Source organism: Lygodium microphyllum, chromosome 4 (genome assembly GCF_053477565.2).
Source record: "Lygodium microphyllum isolate KBCC chromosome 4, Lygodium_microphyllum_v1.1.10, whole genome shotgun sequence".
Classification (NCBI taxonomy): domain Eukaryota; kingdom Viridiplantae; phylum Streptophyta; class Polypodiopsida; order Schizaeales; family Lygodiaceae; genus Lygodium; species Lygodium microphyllum.
Genome location: NC_141138.1, coordinates 158,828,874 through 158,847,648, shown reverse-complemented (window position 1 = coordinate 158,847,648; position 18,775 = coordinate 158,828,874).

Below are 18,775 nucleotides of genomic sequence, written 5' to 3'. Positions count from 1 at the left end.
AGTATTGTTACGGTGGATTACCGTAGCTTCTCCATAATACTATTCGATGTGCAGTGGTTCAAAGTGGTACTTGAAGGAGCTGAAGCAATAGTTCGACGAGGTTCATCTGGATTTCTCGAAATAGATTTAAAAAAAAAGGACGGATTTGCACGATACCTTTGTGTTGCCGGCCCATTGTGAATAGATGCATGAACTCATTTGTTTGTTAATTGTATTACGACATGGTACATGTCACAATAGTTTAATCTCTCTTGTATGTGTTTGTGAATAGGTAATCTTCTATCCAAACCCCCAACAACCTCGATGGTGGTATGTTATACCTTTAGCTCCCCGAAGTGCGAGAGTATATGATCAAAGCGATGTTACGAGCATAGATGAGGACAATATGCAAATAGAGGGGTCGATATTGCAAGGGATGGAGACCACAGAAAGCTTGGAGCATGTAGAGGAGCCATCATTGGCTAATAAAGATGGAAATACAGGAGTCCAAGAATTCTTTGAGAACAAGGTGGACTCATCCTTTTGTGGTGACATGTCTATCGACCTTCCAGTGTATGTGGAGTTATGTTAAGAGATTGACATGGGACCATAGAATACTTCATACTTGGAGCATCCACTTACTCAATTCGTTGACTAATCGCTTATAAGGATACATGAGATATACATTTTAAGTGAGATCATTTTTTTAGGATTTATATTATCATGCTTTGTATGATTTAAATTGATTATGCTAACATCATTTTTTTCTGTGTAGGTGACCTTTTCAGGACGAGTCGAGGGATGAGCAATGAGGAGTTGTAGAATATCTTCATGCGCATGTCTCCAGATCAGATGGCGAGATTCAGAGACATGACAGACTAGGAGCTGTCTAGGCCGCTCTACTAGATCTACTTCGGCGCGATCAGATGCTTTGGTTTCGAGCAGACGAGGTCGATGCTCCATACTTGGGCCAGAGGGAGGGAGTGCTTCAGGGTCAGGGGGATGCTGTAGAGATACAGAGATAGTGAGCCTGCGGTCGGCGCGAGATACAGGTGGGACTCCTCGCTCTCGTGGTGCAGGGAGCGTGGCTCAGAAGGATGATGTGGAGACACAGATGTGGTGTCTCCATCTCATCTTTTTGCTAGAGTTGCATCACCTCTAGGATTTGTCACACCTATGGGGACATCTACTCTAGTTACTCTGGCTTTTGCTCAGCCATCTGTAGGTGGCACCCCTATGGGTGCTACTTTGATAAATACTACCCTGGTCGATACACCAGATATATAGGGGTCTCCTGGATATGCCTAAGAACGTGGACGTAGGTGGGAGATGACCCATCTTAGGCATACCCCAAAGGGATATGCCTATCTTATCGATGATAGGTTAGGAGCCATCATCATGAATGATGAGGGGAGGAGGGTGATGCCTCGTATGAGAGAGTTGTGCCAATATATTTTTTGGCACAACATCTTAGATAATTGGAAAAACATATCGGAGGGGAGCAAGGACTACATAGTGGCATCCTTGCATGAGGAGTTTCCGACATACTTTCTATGAGAGAGTTGTGACAACATATTTTCTATGGGCTGGATGATGGACTGCATGAGTGTCTATATGTCATATAGATGATCCGACATACGCAAGGCACTCAAGAGTGGGGCTGCAAAGCCCGAGTGGCTAGATACGGACGACTAGCGCCGAGACTGAGGGAGGAGGCTACAAAATCTCCAGGACATTGGAGTTAGTAGCGCGAGGTGAGGAGGGCACGACTAGAGGCTGGAATGGTCCATCATCTTAGGAGTGGTGACCACATGACATATTAGGAGGACTTTGTAAGTTTTTCTTTTATTTTGCTTGCTTTTTTTTTTTTGCAATATCCTTTGTACTGACAATCATGTTTCTAACAGTTAGTATTTTATTTTCTTTGCAACACTCCATTACAAATTGTGATCCGACCGGCCTTGAGACTCCATATGCAGAGAGGCACGGTCTCACTACATTGATCGACCGATTGTATAGACACGGCGGCCCTATAAGTCACTCATCTTTCTTGTTCGTAGTTACCATGTTTAATTAGAATGCATTATTGTATGGTGGATTGATGTGTTGTTATTTCTTTTTTTTGCAGAGTCCGTTAGATGCTCCTTTGCGATGGGACGAGCTTTCGGACTATGAGGATATGTAGCTCACCCTTGGATCCCTAGAGCTCACACACCTTTCTTTTTTAGTCGTCCTATTTGTGTAGACATTTTCTATGTAGTAGTGATATCTTATCATGATTGTACCAGTCGCTTTCATTATGCGATCATGTATTTATTTCATGTATCAATGTTATGATTTCAGTACATTTTGTTTTTGTTTACACGAGCATTGTACACAGTGCATAAACTATTTTGTATGGCTCAAATAAAGCACACAGTGCTAGCTACCCTCCCACAATTTTTTTTTCCCTGTTACTGTCACTATTAGCGTCACAAATTTTACTGCACACGTCGTGATTTGCACCACAAAGCGTTGTTATCAGCGTCGGTATCAGCATCGCATTTGTCATTATCAGTGTCATTATTTGCATCGCTATCAGCATCGCATCGTTATTTGCGTCAGTATCAACGTCGCAAATAACGACGCTGATAACGATACTAATACCGACTGTTCTATGGCGTCACCAATAACGACACTGTTTGTGGCAATGGGGGCAAATTTTGTTATTTACATTTTCGTCGCTTTTAACGTCGGTATAAGGCCTATATCTTGTAGTGTTTGAGCGAACGGTAAAAAATGTGTGTATCCATCATGCTTTACATTCACAAAGCAATTGAATATCATATACAAAAATACTAGAGGTGTCTGTAAAATTTTGTATAGGGAGGTGACATCTTATCCCAAGGAATGCATCTATTGTGGCCAATTATTAGAAGAGTGTGTGGGCATGCGATGGATAGAGTGCTTGAGTCAATACACCAATTGGAGGGCATAACTCAGTCTACACCCTAATATCTGGGAGACAGTTGGCTCCTTGGGCACTCCTCCAATCTTGGAGCCTAAGATGGAGGCAATGATCAATGCATTGATGCCCATGGATGTTGAGTCATCTGATCCATCGAGAGAGAAAGTGTCCATACCATTATATGATGGGTATCTGTGAGTATCTCGCCTAAAGATGTTGTTTACACTCCTAATTGTGTAGGTAAAGTACGAATGGAGGAATGCAAGTGTGACCGAGTTGTTCAGGTACATTCTATGCTCCATTGATTTTTTTGACTCCATTATAAAAACCACTTATTGTACTTTTTTAAAGCGCCTTTTGATTTTTTTTCAAGTTGCTAAAGTATCATATATTACCACTTGGAAAATGATGCTGGAGTCCCATGATGATACGTGATTGGTGTTACGAAATCTTGGCATGGACTACAACAACATCCATGAATATGCCAATGATTGAGTGGTGTTTCAAGGAGGCTATAGGACTATGGAGACATGTCCAAAGTGTGATGCTCGCACGTATTGACAAGATTTGCAAGGGCAAATCATTCCTCAAAAAGTTTTTAGACACTTTTCACTTATACATCATATACATCACATGGTTCTACATCGGGCATCGCAAGCTTGACAATGTGACATGCATAGAATAGATCCACATATGAAGTCCAACGCAGATCAACACATTCACACGCATGGAGCCACATTGACTCCACCTTTTCAGGTTTTGCACGAGAGCCAAGGAATCTTTAGCTCAGTCTTGCTATGGATAGCATAAATCCATTTGGTCTTCGCTCAACTTCTTACAGTGTGTGGCATGTAGTCCTTGTTAACTACAACATCCCGCCATGGCTTTCTACGAAGAAAGGACAATTGGTCCTTAGCTTGCTCGTTCATGGACCCTACAAAGTCAAGAACATAGACGCCTACCTTTGTCCATTATTTGATAAGCTTAAGATTTTGTGGGAGGGGGGGGGGGGGTTGCTATGGAGGACATAAGCAAGCACGATGTCCACCAATATACGAGCCATGTGGACCATGCATGACTTTTTGGGATTCGGGGAGTGCTTAGGTAAGTGGGCTTCAGTTCTCATTGGTGATATCCAAAATAGCTCATTCAAAGTTCGTGTTGACTAAACAAGATGTTGTGACAAGTTTGGTTACCTAAAGTTATCATGCATATCCATTATGTAGACCATAGTAAGACTCCCGAAGGTCATAAAACATGAAGAATATGGCATATTAAGGACACACCACTTTTTTGCTGAAGGGTCATGAACTGAGGAAAGGTTTTCTTGGACTATGTTAAACACAAATGAATACCCAAAGTTGGTACAAGCTGAAAATGGTCCACAAGGAGTCACATCCAAATAGAATATGATGGTTCTCGGTTTTCTACAAGTTTTCGTATTGGACCCACTTATAGATCAACCATTTGTTGGATCCCATACATATTTTCAAGAATGTGGGTAGCTTATTATAGGACCCCATCACAAGAAAGAGAGACACTGTAGGGACATGAATGGATTTAAAGGAGGTAGATAAGATGGAGGCTCTTTGACCACAATCGAGAACTAATGGTTACTTACAACTACCTCTCGCTTGTTGGGTCTTGTCCATTAAAGAAGAGTCTTGGGGAAGTTACTATATGCATATTCTCTATATCACGTGTGTTCAAGGCCTATTTATAAATATCATTATCTATGAATTGTTTCTGAATAAAACATAACTCTTTTCTATTCAATCTATAAATAATTCCTTTATATTATACCGTTCTGTATGTAAAAAAATAGCATTTTAAAAATACCTTATTTTAAATCCATGTGATGCACATATATTCATGAGTAACTTACCCGAGAGAAGAGCACATTGTGAAGTAAATTATCAAATCTATATGTACCCCGAAGAATATGATGTATTTTCTCAGGTCTGCTTTCTCTAAAGATGACCAACTATCAAGGTTGAAATCCCATGATTAGCATATAATATGTCAAGTTTGTCTTGACCTTGGTTGCTAGTAGCCTACGTATTTTACTATTTAGTGTCTACATGGTATTCATAATGCTTTTTCATTTGTGGCAATTCGTACTACTGATCACGATCACGAAATGTCTCACTCCAGAAATATGCGAGGCAATTTACAGGTTGTTGAATTTAGTGCAATGGATCTCATAGAAGGAGATCAAGATATCCTCTATTAAATTTGCAGGGTGGGAAGTGGTAGAGATGATCTGTCTCTTTGAGAAGTTATTGCCCACCAGTATGCTCAAGATAGAACTCATCTCCTAGTGCATCTCGTAAATGAAGTGGCGATTGCAAGACCTATCAATACACGATGAATCTTCTTCTTGGAGTGCTTCATGAAAACCCTGAAGAGCTTTGTATGACAATGAACTCGACTAAAGGGTAGCACAACTAAAGGTTTGGTTAGTGTTAGAGGCATTAGTGCATATTTCAGAGTGGCTATCAATGGTGACTTTGGACAACAATATGCTATGGTTACTGAAGGACGATGATAGACTGATTGGAGATGTGGTGGTTGAAAATGGAGTAGAAAAAATAATGGATATTATAATGGAGAAGAAATTGAATCATTTTTGTATGTTACATCATGCATCCATGAAGAAGTGGCTTGCTAGGTATGAGCAGGCTAGAAAAGATTAGAAAGAAGCGGGATTCAAATTTTGATGCAGTACACGCCATCGACCTATTCGATATCTTGAGGGCATGGAGAAGATGCCACAGTTTATGTTTATGTGGGTGGTGGTTACATGGAGCTTTGATCACAACTTCTCGCACGAAGGAGTAGAGGTGTCTACTGAGAAGTGGGAATTCTCAAGGGGATGTAGTTCGAAGGTGACTGCATGTTTTATAAGCTATCATATCTAGATTTTATATGCAACAACTAATCTATCCATTTCACTGTACAATACAAAATCTACAATGCAGCATGGTCGCGAGTGACATTTTTGTGTTGAGCACATCAACAAAATGCGCTCCACAATGGATTGTGGTGTCATGGAAAAGTTTAAGCAAGAGAGCCGATGGTGGCAGTCCACGGATCAAACACCATTGTAGATGAGATGGAATATTTTGAGAACTTGCAAAGCGCTATCTTAGTGGGATTACCATAGCTTCTCCATGATCATATTCAATGTACAATGGCTCAAAGTGGAATTGAAAGGAGCTAGGACAACCGTTTGGCGAGGTCCATTTGGATTTTTGAAAATAGATTTCGAGAAAAGATGGAAGAATCTACGCGATACGTTTGTCCTACCAGCCCATTGTGTACAAGTGCATGACCTAATTTTCAAACTTTTTTTTACGATGCCAAATAGTCATAAATGTTAATTCACTCTTATATGTGATATTGAACATGTAATCTTCTATCCAAATCTGCAATAACCTCGATGGTGGTATATTGTGCCATTACCTCCTTAGAGTGTGAGAGTGTATAATGAAAGAAATATTTCCATCGTCGACAAGGAGAGTATGTAGATGAAGGGCTCGATATTGTGGAGGGTGGAGTCCGAAGAGGGCTTGGAGCGTGTAGAGGAGGTAGACACGAGTAATATAGATGAAGAGATAGGAGGCTAGAAATTCTTTGATAATGAAGTGGACTCCTTCTTCTGTGGTGACCTATCTATAGACCTTCCAATGTACGCGAAGTTGTGGCAAGAGATTGACATGGGGCCATAGGCTGGGCCATATTTGCATATGCCTACTCAATTCGTTGTTGATTTGCTTTTATATTATTGTGCTACTCAATTAGAAAGTGCATTTTAATTAGCATAAATTTTTTCAAATTTATATTATTGTGCTTTACCTAAATCTTTATATTGATTATGCTAACATCATTTTTTGTCTGTGCAAGTTACCTTTAATGATACTTCAAGAGCAGGATGAGTCGAGGAATGAGTGATGAGGAGTTATAGAAGATATTCACACGTATGTCTCTGGATCAGATGGTCTAATTTAGAGATATGGCAGACTAGGAGCTATCTCAGACACCATTGGGCCATTCTGTGAGATCTACTTTGGCACGCTTTGATGCTTCGGTTTCCAGTAGACTTTCCCGATGGAGGGAGTGGTTATGGGGGGTGCTGCAGAGATGTGGATGTTGTAACCCTACAATCGGTTCCAGATAGGGGTGCTACTCATTGCTCTCGTACAAGTTCTAGAGAGGTGGCTTAGGTGGGTATTATGGAGGCACTGATGTACTGTCTCCATCTCATCAATTTAGTGGATACTTGTCACCTCTAGGATTTGTCACACCTGTAGGGACATCTACTCTAGTGACTCCGAGTTTTGCTCAGTCGTCCGTAGAGGTGGCACCTCTATGGGTGCTACTCCGAGAGATACTATCCCCGTGGGTACGCCAAATATATAGGGATCTCTTGGTTATGCCCAGGAGCATGGTTGCAGGTGAGAGAGGGGACACCTTAGATGTACCCCAATAGGATATGGATACCTTGTAGATGATAGGACATGTGTTGTGATCATGAATGATGAGGGGAGGAGGATGATATCTCATATGAGAGAATTGTGCCAACAAGTATTTAGGCACAACATTTTGGACCGTTGGAAGAATATACTGGAGGGGAGCCATAATACTTATCTCGAGGACTTTGTAAGTTTTTTTTTCTTTTAGCTTTCTTATTTGCAATATCACTTGTACTAACAATTATATTTCTAATCATTATATATATTTTTCTTTGTAGCACTTCATCACAAAGTACGATCCCACAGGTTTAGAGACTCGATATGTAGAGAGACATTATCTCATTGTACTCATCAATAGATGTACGTGTACGACAACCTAGTAAGTCGATCATCTTTCTTATCCATGCTTACTTTTTTTTAAATGCATTATGTATGTGGACTGATGTGCAGCTCATTTTGTAGAGTTTGTTCGATGCTCCTTTGCATTGAGACGAGCAATCTGATGGTGAGAATATGTAGCACGCGCTTGGATTTATGGAGCACACACCCTTTTCTTTTTTGGTCATGTGATCTATACAAGCATTTTCCATGTACTAGTCCTTAGATGTACTTATCATCCTTTATATAAAATCCCATCTTGTGATAATTACAAATAGAATTTCATGTTTGTTTTGGCTCTCCTGTCTCTACATGATTCCATGTAATGTCATGAGTTGTCATCACTAGTCTTGTACTTATTCTATGAATTATCAGTCTTGTGGGTTTAAGTAGTTTTTTGCACTCCTGTTGAAGACCATTGTGTACCCAACATGTAATTGCTTTGTAGAATATTATATAGCACATGGTGCTATATGTTGCCCTACCATTAAAAAAAATTTCCTCTGTAACCATTGCTATTAGCGTCGTTGATTTTTCTGCACATGTTATTGTTGTCTCTATGTACATCACAAATTGGTGCTATCTACGTCGCTGATGCAATATATGTCACAAACCGGTGTTATCTGTGTTGCTGACGCAAATACGTGACACAGATATAGGGACAGTTTCTATGATAATTTTGTAGAGATATTTATATCGACGCTTTTAGCAATGATGGGGACAATCATTTTTATGAACATTTGTGTTGCTTTGAACATCGGTATGATGCCTATATCTTGTAGTATATTATGTGATTTTTTCTCATATCCTTTGTTTCTCATTAATCAATGGTAAATAATAAATACATCCTCCTAGTCTATTCTAGCTTCTTGCATAAAATACAAATCTCAAAATAAAAGTGATATCTTGAAAAAATTAGAGTAACAAAAATGGGCATGGTAATTAAGGAGGCACTTAAGCAAAGGGGCACATACCTTAGTGTTACATAAAAAAAAAGTACCAAGTTTCCTTTCAAGCACTACAAGATATAGACCTTATACCGACGTTTAAAGCGACGAAAATACAAACAACAAAATTTGCCCCCGTCGTCGCAAAAAGCGTTGTTATTGACGACGCCATAGAAACATTGCTAGCGATGCAAATAGCGATGCAACCAGAAAGTTACAACGCTCATAGCGAGGCCAATAGCGACGCGAGCAGTAAATTTGCGACGCAAATAACAACGGTAACATGGAAACTTTTTTTTTGTGGCAGGGCAGCAAGCTACCCTGCCACATATAGCACTGTGTGCTGTATGAGAGACATACAAAATAGTTTCTGTACTACTGCATACAAAGCGTTTGCAAACAAAAAGAATGTATACTGAAATCATAAAACTGATACATGAAATAAATACATGATCACATAAAATGCGATTGGTACAATCATGAAAGGATATCACTAATACATAGAAAATATCTACATAGATCAGGCGACTAAAAACTAAAGGTGTGTGAGCTCCAAGGATCCAAGGGCGAACTAGAAATCCTCGCCCCGCCGCAAAGGAGCATCGAACAGATTCTGTAGAAAAAGAAACAACATATCAATCCACCATACAACAATGCATTTAAATATCTCATGGTAACTACGGACAAGAAAGATGAGTGACTTACAGGGCCGCCGCGTCTATACAAACGGTCGATTAATGCATTGAGACCGTGCCTCTCTGCATATCGAGTCTCAAGGCTTTGCGGATCGCGATTTGTAATGGAGTGCTGCAAAGAAAACAAAATGCTAACTGTTAGAAACATGATTGTCAGTATAAAGAATATTTCAAAAAAATAAATAAGCAAAACAAAAGAGAAACTTACAAAGTCCTCCAAATATGACCTGTGGCCGCCACTCCCAAGATGATGCACCACTCTGGCCTCCAGTCGTGCCCTCGCCGCCTCCCGCTGCTGACTCCAACGTCCTGGCGAATCTGTAGCCTCCTCCCTCAGTCGGCGCCAGTCGTCTGCATCTAACCACTCGGGCTTTGCAGCCCCACTCTTGATTGCCTTGCATGCGTCGGATCGTCTATGTGACATGTATGCACGCATGCAATCCATCATCCAGCTCGTAGAGAATCTATCTACTCCGGATGGCACCAGAAACTCCTTGTGCAAGGATGCTACTATGTAGTCCTTGCTCCCCTCCGGTATGTTCTTCCAATGATCCAGGACGTTGTGCCGAAAAACTTGTTGGCACAACTCCCTCATGCGAGCCATCACCCTCCTTCCCTCATCATTCATGATGATGGCTCCTGACCTACTATCAACTAGGTATCCATAACCCCTAGGAGTCTGCCTAAGATGGGTCCTCTCCCATCTCCGTCCATGCTCTTGGGCATATCCACGAGACCCCTATACATCCGGTGTACCGACGGGGGTACCCTCTCTCAGAGTGCCACTCAAAGGGGTGCCACCAAAGGGGATGCTACCAAAAGGCGTGCCACCTGCTGACGGCTGCGCAAAAGATGGAGTAACTGGAGTAGACGTCCCCACAGGTGTGACAAATCCTGGAGGTGATGCAGCTCCAGCTGAACGACAAGACGGAGACACTACGTCCGTGTCTCCACAGCAGCACCCCCCTGATCCCGATGTAGTTCCTCCCTTTGGCCCAAGTCGTGAGCGTCGAGATCGTCTGCTCAAAGCTGAAGCATCTGATCGCGCTGAAGCAGATCTAGCAGAGCGCCCTGACGAAGAACGAGACAGCTCCTGGTCTGCCATCTCTCTGAATCTTGCGAGCTGATCTGGAGACATGCGTGCCATCATGTCCTGAAACTCCTCATCGCTCATCCCTCGACTCATCCTGAAAATGTCACCTGCACAGATAAAAAATGATGTTAGAATAATCAATTTAAACTATACAAAGCACAGTAATATAAATCATTTTTGAAAAATCCCTCTTAAAATGCATATCTTATGTACCTTTATGGAAGATCTAAACAACGAATTGAGTAATACAATTCTCCAAGAATGAAGTATTCTATGGTTCCATGTTAATCTCCTGACACAACTCTGCATACATTGGAATGTTGATAGATATGTCACCACAAAAGAACGAGTCTGCCTCGTTCTCAAAAGATTCTTGGACTTATGTATTTCCATCATTGTTAGCCAATGCGGGCTCCAAGCTTGCGGTGGCCTCCACCCCTTGTAATATCGAGCCCTCTATTTACATATTTTCTTCATCTATGCTTGGAACATCGCTTTGATAATATACTCTTGCACTTCGAGGAGTTGAAAGTATAACATACCACCATCGAGGTTGTCGGGGGTTTGGATAGAAGATTACCTGTTCACAAACACTTACAAAGCGAGTTCAAACCATTGTGACATAAACCATGTCGTATTACAATTAGCAAGCAAATGACTCTTTGCACCTGTTCACAATGGGCCGGCAACACAAAGGTGTCGCGCAAATCCGTCCATTTTTTTTCGGAATCTATTTCGAGAAATCCTGATGGACCTCGTCGAACTATTGCTCCAGCTCCTCCAAGTACCACTTTGAACCACTGCACATCGAATAGTATCATGGAGAAGCTACGGTAATCCACCGTAATAATACTTTGGAAGTTCCCAAAATACTCCATCTCATCCACAACCGTGTTCGGATATGTTGCTCGTCGCCGGCTCTCTTGCTCAAACCTTGCCATGACACCACAATCCATTGTGGAGCGCATTTTGTCAATACGCTCCACGCGAAAATGCCGTCCGCGCGACCATGCTGCACTATATATTTTGTACTGTACATTGAAACACTCTAATTAGATGTAGCAAGCAAATTTAGATACGACACATTCTAAACCCCTCATTACCTTTGGACTACATCCCCTCGAGAACTCCCACTCCTCTATTGAGACCTCTGTCCCTTCGGTGGATGCTGCGGTCAAGGCTCCATGCAACCATCATGTTGACATAAACCGTGGCATCTCCACCATGCCTTCGGGATATCGAATGGATCGGTGATGCGTACTGCGTCGGAATTTAGCTTGCGCTTCCTCTCGATCTTGCCTTGCAATCTGGTACTTGGCGAGCCATGTCTCCATGGAGGCATGGTGCAACATACAAAAGCGATTCACCTTCTCTTCCATTGAGGCATCCATTCTTTTTTCTACCCCATTTCCAACCACCACATCTCCAGTTAGCCTATCATCGTCCTTCAGCGTCCATAGCATTTCATTGTTTGGTTCCACCGTTGGTAGCCATTGTGAGATATGCACTAACGCCTCTGACACCAACCAACCTTCCGCCATGCTACCTTCTGGACGAGCTCGTTGTCGCACAAAGCCTTTCAGGGTTTTCATGAAGCGCTCTAGGAAGAACATCCATCGCGTATGGATAGGTCCAGCAATCTCCACTTTGTCCACAAGATGCACAAGAAGGTGAACTTGTATCGTGAGCATGCTAGTGGGCAGGTATTTCTCAAAGAGACAGACCGTTTCAATTGCTCCCCGCCTTGTGGATTCAATAGAGGATGTCTTAATCTCTTTCTGTGAGATTCATTGCACCAAAGCCGACAACTTGTAAATGCCCCCGCGAATTTCTGGAGTAAGGCATCCTGCGATCGTGATCGGTAGGACAAACTACCACAAATGAGAAAGCATTATGAATAATGGTCACTTTTCAAATTGCAAAATGCCCACGCTAATTACAATCCATTCTGTTCACAAATCTGACATATCTTATGCCAATCATGGGATTTTAGCCCCGACAATTGGTCATCTTTAGAAAATGTGGACCTGAGAGAACGCATCATACCCGTCGGAGTGCGGATAGACTTGATTACTTGCTTCACAATGCGCTCTTCTTTGGTAGACAAAACCCAGGGAGCGTGAGGAAGCTGCACTCCCCCTTCAGCACTCGACTGCGGCCAAAGCACCTCCATCTTACCTACCTCCTTCAAATCCATTCGTGACCCTATAGTGTCTCTCTTTCCTGTGATGTGGTCCCATAGCAAGCTGCCCACATTCTTGAAAATATGCATGGGATCCAACAAGTGGTTGACCTGTAAGTGGGTCCAATATGGCAACTCGTAGAAAACTGAGAACCGTTGCATTCCATTTGGATGTGATTCCAGGTTTACCATTTTCAGCTCATACCAGCTTGCAATGTTCATACGTGCTGGAGGTCGTCCAAGAAAACCTTCCTTGAGTTCATGATCCTCTGGCAAGAAAGCGGCGTGTCCTTGATATACCATCTTCTTCATGGTTCGTGACCTTCGTGAGTCTAACTGTGGCCCACACAATGGACATGCATGATAACCTGAGGTAACCAGATCTGTAAGGCGAGCCACGACCTAGTGAATACTTGATTGAATGAAATAAAATATAGATATTACCAGCGAGAACGGAGGTCTGCTCACCTGAGTACTCTCCCAATCCCGGAAAGTCATACGTCGTCCACATGAGAATGGCTCGAATATTGGCTGACCGCCGACCATTGCGCCTACTCATATCTTGCATAGTGACCCCCTCCTCCCACAAAATCTTAAGCTCATCGACTAATGGACGAAGATACACGTCCATATTTTTTACTTTGTAGCGGCCCGGGATGAGTAAGCTAAGGATGAGATGTCATTTCTTCGTAGAAAGCTATGGAGGGATGTTGTAGTTGATAAGCACTATAGGCTACACACTGTAAGAAGTCGAGCGCAGACCGAATGGATTCACACCATCCATGGTGAGACCGAGCCAAAGATTCCTTGGCTCTCGCGCAAAGCCTGGGAAGGTAGAGTCAATGTGGCTCCATGCGCGCGAATCTGCTGATATTCGTTGAACTCCATCCGTGGACCTATTCTGCACATGCCACGTTGTCAAGCTTGCCATGCCCGACGTGTGAAACATGTGGTTTATGTGGGGGATGAGCGGAAAGTGTCTGAGAACTTTTTGAGGAATGGTTTGCCCTTGCAAGTCCTATCGATACCTGTGAGCACCACACTTTGGACATGTCTCCATAGTCTCGTATTCATCTCGAAACAATATGCAGTCGTTGATACATGCATGGATGTTATTGTAGTCCATGCCAAGCTTCCGTAAAACATGTCGTGCATCATCACGAGACTCAGGCATGGTATTTACAGGTGGTAATATATGATATTTCAATAACCTGAAAAAAATCATAAAACACCTTGAAAAAGCACAAATGTTTGCAATAATACTGTTTAAAAAAAAATTCAATGAAGTCTATATGCAAGGTACCTGAATAACTTAGTCACACTCGTATCACTCCAACCGTATTTTGCTTGCACACTTAAGAGTGCAAGCAATGTCTTCAACCGAGATACTCGGCACCCATCATATAATGGTATGGATGCTTCCTCTCTAAGCGGGTCAGATGTCTCAACATCCATGGGAATCAATGCATCGATCATTGCCTCCATCTCAGGCTCCAAGATTGTAGGTAGGTCGGGAAGGTTGTCTGTCTCCTCTGGCATTGACGGTATAGATGGGCCTTGCGAGTGGTGGATTGGCTCCTGTAATCCATCCATCGCACGTCCACGAACTCTTCTAATTGGCCGCAAATGGTGCACTCCCCCTTGTGTTGAGACATCACCCCCCTGGATAGAAAATTTGCCAACAAGACCCAATCTTATTGTGTATGGTTTTTAATTAGCTTGCGAGTACAATGCATGATTAATATTAACTTCAAATTACCGTTTGCTGAAAATCCGCAATCGCCTAGTCAATGATCTCAGATTGAAACTCGCCAAATCGTCGTACGTGTTCTGTAGACAATCGACGTTTTCGTCTAATTGCCAACTTGCATTGAGAGCAAGGACATGGGACACACTGATTAAGATACGTCTCGCGGTCTTGAACAATAAGACCTTCTTCGTTTTCCATCTTATCTACATTACAACAAACGAGGCTTAAATGGATAGCTTTATGGAGATGTACGTCAAGTTGCAAGTTGACCATAAATCTTGCATTGTATATAGTAGTTGAGAGATTTTCCGATGTTATATCTCGGCCTTGTATCATGCTCAAGGATTTGTTTGTCCCGGTAGATAATTATTCGTTATTGTAAAAAACTGTACTAGAGGGCTTTGAGTATAAGTAATCCATTTTGAGCATCATTGAGGATCTCTTAGTCTAATAATAAATTAGTCTTAACAAAAAGCATCTTAGAAATGTGGTTTTTTTGTCCTAGGATCGCGTATTAAAATTAATGCGCGCCATCTATGAAATTTATCAACTATAGTAATAAAATTGATTTCAATCAATTCTACTCATAGTCATAAGACCTGAGAGAAAATAAAACATGACCATTTTTAAGCCATCTTAAAGAGTCACCAATGTACGTGGCCCATGGCAAAGCACATTGCATACCATTATCGATCTATTATCTTACATTTCCTTCCCCTCCCTCTCCCTCTCTTTCTCTCCCTCTCTCTCCCTCTCCCTCTCTTTCTCTCTTTCTCTCTCATTTCCTCTCCTAAACAAGCAAAAAATAAAGTGATTCAAACATTAAACAAGCAAGAGGGAGAGTGAGAGAGAGAATGCACACTCTCTCTCTCACCCTCACCCTCACCCTCTCCCTCTCTTTCTCTCCCTCTCTCATTTCCTTCTCCTCCCTCTTTCTCTCCCTCTCTATCTCTCTTTCTCTCTCATTTCCTAAACAAGCAAAAAATAAAGCGATTTAAACATTAAACAAGCAAAAGGGAGAGGGAGAGAGACAACGCACTCTCCCTCTCTTTCTCTTTCTCTTTCTCCCTCTCCCTCTCCCTCTCCCTCTCCCTCTCTTTCTCTCTTACTCTCTTGTTTCCTCTCCTAAACAAGCAAAAAAGAAAGTGATTTAAACATTAAACAAGCAAAAGGGAGAGGGAGAGAGAGAATGCACTCTCCCTCTCTTTCTCTTTCTCTCCCTCTCCCTCTCCCTCTCTTTCTCTTTCTCTTTCTCTCCCTCTCTCATTTCCTTCCCCTCCCTCTCCCTCTCTTTCTCTTTCTCTCCCTCTCTATCTCTCTTTCTCTCTCATTTCCTAAACAAGCAAAAAATAAAGCGATTTAAACATTACACAAGCAAAAGGGAGAGGGAGAGAGACAATGCACTCTCCCTCTCTTTCTCTTTCTCTCCCTCTCTCATTTCCTTCCCCTCCCTCTCCCTCTCCCTCTCTTTCTCTCCCTCTCTTACTCTCTCGTTTCCTCTCCTAAACAAGTAAAAAATAAAGTGATTTAAACATTAAACAAGCAAAAGGGAGAGGGAGAGAGAGAATGCACTCTCCCTCCCTCTCCCTCTCTTTCTCTTTCTCTCCCTCTCTCATTTCCTTCCCCTCCCTCTCCCTCTCCCTCTCCCTCTCTTTCTCTTTCTCTTTCTCTCCCTCTCCCTCTCCCTCTCTTTCTCTTTCTCTTTCTCTCCCTCTCCCTCTCCCTCTCCCTCTACCTCTCTTTCTCTTTCTCTTTCTCTTTCTCTCTCTCTCTCTCTCTCCCTCTCCCTCTCCCTCTCCCTCTCCCTCTCCCTCTCTCTTACTCTCTCGTTTCCTCTCCTAAACAAGCAAAAAAGAAAGTGATTTAAACGTTAAACAAGCAAAAGGGAGAGGGAGAGAGAGAATGCACTCTCCCTCTCTTTCTCTTTCTCTCCCTCTCCCTCTCCCTCTCCCTCTCTTTCTCTTTCTCTCCCTCTCTCTCCCTCTCCCTCTCTTTCTCTTTCATTTCCTCTCCTAAACAGGCAAAAGAGAGTGATTTAAACCTTGAACAAGCAAAAGAAAGAGAGAGGGAGACTCACCGATGAGATATGGCGAGCGTGGGGCGGCTCCTCTTTGCGATGAAGGCTCCTCCTCTCCTTCGCGAACAACAACGGCGGCGGCGGCGGCGGCAAGTCTTCTTCCTCTCCTTCTCTCATGACGGTCGCTCTCTCCCTCGCTCTCGCTCTCAAAACTCTCAATGGAGCAAAAGAAATGAAAAATGCGTTCGGGTTTCGACCGCGTTTTTTCCTTGCGGCCCGTCGCTATTTGCGACGCAAATAGCGACACTATTAGCGACGCAAATAGTGATGCCAATAGCAATGCCGCTATCCGCCGTCGCTAATCGGCGTCGCTAGTGGCCCAAATCCTTGTAGTGAAGTTAGAATTAGATTGATCTACTACTAACTTTTAAGTTTGTTTGGAACTTAAGGAATTGTTGGTGCACATTAGATTCTTGGCATGATCATGCAAATGAACACTTGTATCCATCTATAGTGGACAAGTTGTGAATGACTAGTAGGAAGCTTTTCTTCTTCTTTTTTTTTTGGGGGGGGGGAGTTGTGTATCAAAGAATGTGTATGTGTAATTAAGGAGGCAATTGAGTAAAAGGGCCACAACTTAGTGTTACATAAAACTTATGAGTACCAAGTTCCCTTTCAAACTAGAATTAGATTAATCTCCAACTCGCTTTTAAGTTTTCCTTGTACTTAAAGACTTGAGTTTTCCCTTTAAGGAAACTTGGCATGGCTAAAAATTGATGAGCCTTTCCCTTTATTTCACAATATCTGTAGATATGATCTCAACCACTTTAATATAATGTAATATGATTTGAAAAGTCTCATTAGATGAATGTTTTCTAGCCTAGTTATGATGGTTCAAGTCTAGATTGTGAATCCGTTATATGATACAATATATCTATTGATATTTGCATGCATCTATCTCCATAGGAAGATAAATTAGCTCCATGTGAGCCTTGATGGTCGCTACAACTTATGGATAATTGCATGTCCTTTCAAAGGTATCAACTATTTATGAGTGCTAAAGATGGATTCAAGGATCTACCTTAGCAAGGGTCTAAGTTGAGATTTGTACAAGCCATTGAAATGTGCCATCATGTAATTAGGTGTTCATTTTATGGAAGTATCTGCAATTTTTTGCATCAACATGGTGCAAATTGGATACTTGGTATGATCATGCAAAGGCTTGTAAGGAAAGATAGCAATTCCTAGTTGAAAAGGGTATGAACACTTGCATCCATAAGTAGTAGACAAGTTGTGAATTGACTAGTAAGAAGCTCTTTTTTGGAAGGCGGTGGACCTAAAAATATGTATGTGTATTTAAGGAGGTAGTTAAGCAAAGGCACACAACTTAGTGTTACATAAAAAAACAAGCACCAAGTTTCCTTTCAAACTAGAACTAGATTGATCTACTACCAAGTTTTAAGTTTTCCTCATACTTAAAGACTTAAGTTTCCCTTTATGGAAACTTGACATGGCCAAAAATTGATGAGCCTTGCCATCTATTTCATAATATCCCTAGGCATATTCTTAGCCACTTTAATATAATGTAACAAGGTTTGAAAAGGCTTATTAGACCAATGTTTTCTAGCCTAGTCATGATGGTTACAATGATATGTCTTGATATTTGCATGACCCATCTAAAGATAAATTAGATTCATGTGAGTTTTGATGGTTGCTACTACTTATGGATTTGTACAAGCCATTGAAATGTGCCATCACGCTGATTGTTTGAAGTATTAGATGGTCATTTTATGGAATTGTCTTCAATTTTTTGCATCAACATGGTGCACATTGGATCCTTGGCATGATCATGCTAACCCTTGCAAGGAAAGATAGGAATTTCCTAATTGAAAAGGGTATGAACACTTGCATGCATACGTAGTGGACAAGTTGTGAATTGAGTAGTAGGAAGCTCTTTTCCTTTTTTTTTTTTTTTTGGGGGGGGGGGGGGAGGGAGGGGTTTGTGCACCTAAAAATATGTTTGTGTACCATACAGAATCAATATAAGAGTTATTTGATTTGGTAAATTTTGGATAAATTTATAGGATATAATTTACAGAAGGGCCTTTTTTTATAGAAATCTTTAAGAAAAAACTTTGAATTGCCTTAAGAAGTCATTTTATTACCAAGCAAATAGAGAGGTTTTTAAAATATCTTTTAGATGCACGTAATACATATTGTTTCTTACATGTGCAACTCTTGAGAGAAAGCTATTAGTTTCGGGGCCATTATCATAAGGGTAAACATGTGAATGATCTCACCCCACGAGGCAA